This window comes from Chrysochloris asiatica, unplaced genomic scaffold (assembly GCF_000296735.1).
Source record: "Chrysochloris asiatica unplaced genomic scaffold, ChrAsi1.0 scaffold00419, whole genome shotgun sequence".
NCBI lineage: Eukaryota > Metazoa > Chordata > Mammalia > Afrosoricida > Chrysochloridae > Chrysochloris > Chrysochloris asiatica.
The window spans coordinates 838,242-842,362 of NW_006408937.1; positions in this window are offsets into that span (position 1 = coordinate 838,242).

The window sequence follows — 4,121 nt, forward strand, 5'->3', positions numbered from 1 at the left end:
GCAGTGGTTGTCAAATGTATGTCCTGTGAATATCTATCTATATCTCTATCTATATCTATCTATCTATCTATCTATCTATCTATCTATCTATCTATCTCACATATATCTATTTCTGGAAACATCACAGACTAGACACCCTGAAATTCTTCCTTGCTATAAAACTAGTAGGTATTGGGCAGTGGTTGTCAAATGTATGTCCTGTGAATATCTGTGAGCCTCGATCCATTCAAACACTAAGGCAACTGAAAAAAAGGAAAAATTACACTACGTAACTTGTAAAAGCCCTCCATTTCTTTCAGTCCTCTCATTCTTCAGTATTGCATTCACTTATTCACTTAAACATTCACTGACCACTGCCTCAATATCAAGTATTTGTTGTGTTATATTGCAGTTGCAGGCATACTCACTGCACTTAAATAGCTTACTACATTGTGCAGTGGTTCCTAACTGAGGCTGTACATCAGAAATCACTCATTACAATGCACATGCCCGTCCTCTCCACTGCCCTCAAGATGATCATTTCAGCCTGGAGGGAAATAATCTGCAATGTTTCTGTGCTGAATTCTGAAGAGAATTGAATGGATTAGAGATTGTTTTATAAAAACCTGCAGGGAAAAGGATTTCCTTCAAACAGGATTGTTTCACAAGTTTGGGGAGAGGAGCAGAAGAGGAGAGACCTCTGTTGTTCCCAAGAAAAGTGGAACCTGGTCCCTGCTTTCTGCAGTAGTACCCCAGAGTGAAGCGGATATATCAGAGGGACATTGTGAACATAGAGTCCACTGGACTTGTTTGTTGTTCTTCAATGCCATAGAGTTGGTTTTGGCTCATAGCAACCCTATGTACAATAGAACAAAACACTGTCTAGTCTGAATCCTTAGTGGAGGTGGGGGGTTGAAAGGATCAAGGATGGCTCCTAGGCTACCAATTGAGTAAACTGTGCATACTTTGAACACACAGGGAATATTAGAAGAGGAAACAAGTTGGAAGAGTGATGATGAATTCAGTCTTGGATATGTTTGAGTTGGAAGTACACATAAACCATCTTGGTGGAGATGACCAATTGTATACTCACGTCTGGAGTTTAGCAGAATTCCATCCTTCTATTATTGTTGGTAAGTGCTGTTGAATCAATTCTGACTCATAGCAACCCTGTATAGGGTTTCTGAGAAGCGGCTGGTGAGTTTGAACCACCAACCTTGCGGTTCAAACTGACGTTGAGGTCAAGTGTTCAGGACTCTTCTAACATTATGATTTATGGTAAAGTTACAGACTCGTTCCTAACCATTTTTTTTTTTTTTTACATTTTATGAATAGAGCTTAGCACCAGTTTTACATATTTTCTTGCAGAGGGCACATACATATTAGTTCTTTGTGCCTCAGGAAAGAGTCGTCCTTGATGGTCAATTTAAACTTTTCTCCAGCTTTCAGCACCTACTTTAATGACCCCAGGTAAGAAATGCATTTCACATGACCATGTTTTATCACTTTTCTCCTGGGGTAGGACTCTCATCATGATAGGACCTTCACAAGGTTTCTGCTTAGAATCCTAGATCCAAGGAGCCCTGGTTACACAGTGGTTAGGTGCTTGTCTGCTAACCAAAAGGTCAGTGGTTTGAAACCAGCAGCCACTTTGTGGAAGAAAGATGTGTCAGTCTGCTTTCCAACAGGTGTTCGCCTTGGAAACCCCAGGGAATAGTTCTACCCGGTCCTATGAGTTGGGATGGACTCAGTAGCTAAGTTTGGTTGTTGTTGTTTTTTTTAAATAATAAAGCAGAAAAATCTCATGAAGGTAGTCAGTTCATAAAGCAGCTAGTCTTCCAGAAATTTCTTGTGACATGTGACTTTGAGCAATTAAAGCTCTTTCAACCCCTGGTGGTGGCATGCCATTGAGTGGGCACCGACTCATTCGTTGTTGTTAAGTACTGTCAAATTGGTTCCAACTCATAGCAACCATGTATAGGGTTTCCAAGGAACCGCTGGTGAGTTTGAACCACCAACCTTGCAGTTCAAACTGACCAGTGCCTGTCCTACAGTGCCACACCAGTAAGCCATAGTACCAACTCATACTGGCAAGGTATAGGGTTTCCGGCGATGTCAATTACATGGCAGCAGAAAGTCTCATCTTTCTCCTGTGGAGCAGCTGGTAGATTCAAAATGCTGACTTTGTGGTCAGCAGCTCCATACATAACCCACTATGCCACCACGGTTTCTTAGACCGACCTTTCCTTCTTTATCTGCTATCATTGGGTGACTGACTACTTACTGTCAGTCATGTGTCGCAAAGTAGAACTGTGCTCTAAAGGTGTGTGTGTTTTCTCGGCTACCCACCACCTGCTTCTCAGAAACAATTGCTATTAATTGGAATCAACTTGATGGCATTTAACAACTTAACAGCAATGACCTTTTGGAAGCAGATTGCCAGACTATTCTTTATAGACACCACTGAGTGGGTTTAAACTGTCAGTCTTTTGATTAGCAGTCAAGTGCTGAACTCTTTTCACCACCTGTTGTTAAGTGCTGTTGAGTCAGTTTTGAGTCTTAGCGACCCTGTATATGGTTTCCAAGGAGCTACTGGTGAGTTTGAACTGCCGACCTTGAGGTTCAAACCAACTTTTGTTCAAGTGCTTATCCTACAATGCCACACCAGGACTGTTGTTGTTTTTAAGTGCCGTCGAGTCGGTTCTGACCCATAGCGACCCTGTATAGGATTTCCAAGGAGCAGCTGGTGAGCTTGAACCACTGATGTTGCAGTTCAAACAACTTTGCAGTCTGACGCATTAGCCCACAGCGCCACCCCAGGACTTGTTGTTAAGTGCCATCAAGTCGATTTCAACCCATAGCGACTCTGTTTAGGGTTTCTGGGGAGCAGCTGGTGAGCTTGAACCACTGACCTTGCAGTTCAAACGGCTTTACAGTCTGGCACATTAACCCTCAGCGCCACACCAGGACTCCACACCAGGACTAGAGACTCCAAAATATCAATCCTTCTCTAAGGTTAAGTATTCATAAGACATGTTCTCAATTACTACATTGCTCTTTCAGAAATTGTGGGGAAATTCTTCATGAACTATAAAAGGGATAGAAATTTCCATTTCTGGAAATATTGCATGCTAGACAACTTGGACACCCCTCTAATAAAACATCTAGAAAATGTGGATACAATTTAATAAATATCCTGTTGTGGTGCTGTAGGATAAGCATTGCAAGGCTGAGACAGTTCAAATCCACCAGCCTCTCCTTAGAAACCCTATACAGGGTCGCTATGAGTTGGAACCGACCCAATGGCACTTAACAACAACAATGTATACCACAAGGATATCTCATGGCAGTGTACGATAAGCTCTGGACTGCTAACTGCAAAGTAGACACTACAAACCCAAGGTGGTTCAAGCTACTACAAGGGGAAAATATGAGAAGGTTTGTTCCCTTTAAGATTTACAGTCTCAGAAATCCCGTGTTAGGTTGCTTTGACTCAGAATACCCTTGATGGCAGTGAGCTGATGCAAAGTGCAATCAGCCTGCGGTGAAGAAAGGGCTACCCTTGTTGTTGTTAGATGCTGTCGTGTTGGTACTGACTCACAGCGACCCTGTGCACAACAGAACGAAACACTGCCCGGTCCTGGGCCAACCTCACAATTGTTGCCACACTTGAGCCCATTGATGCTGCCACTTTGCCAATCCTTCTCACCGGGGGTCTTCCTCTTTTTCTCCCGCCCTCCACCTTACCAAACATGATATCCTTCTCCAGCAACTGGTCCCTCCTGACAATTTGTCCGAACTGCGAGAAACGAAATTTGGCCATCCTGGCCCCCAAGAAGCACTGTGGCTGCACTTCTTCCAAAACAGATCTATTAGTTCTTTGGCAGCCCTCGGTACTTTTAATATTCTCCTCCAACACCACAACTCAAAAGCATCAATTCTTCTACGGTCTTCCTCATTCAATGTCCAGCTTTCACATCCATATGAGGTTATTGAAAATACCATGGCTTGGGTCAGGCGCACCTTAGTCTTCAAGCTGACATCTCTGCTCTTCAACACTTTAAAAAGGTCTTGTGTAGTACATTTGCCTAATGCAATATGTCGTTTGATTTCTTGACTGCTGCTTCCATAGTTGATCCAAG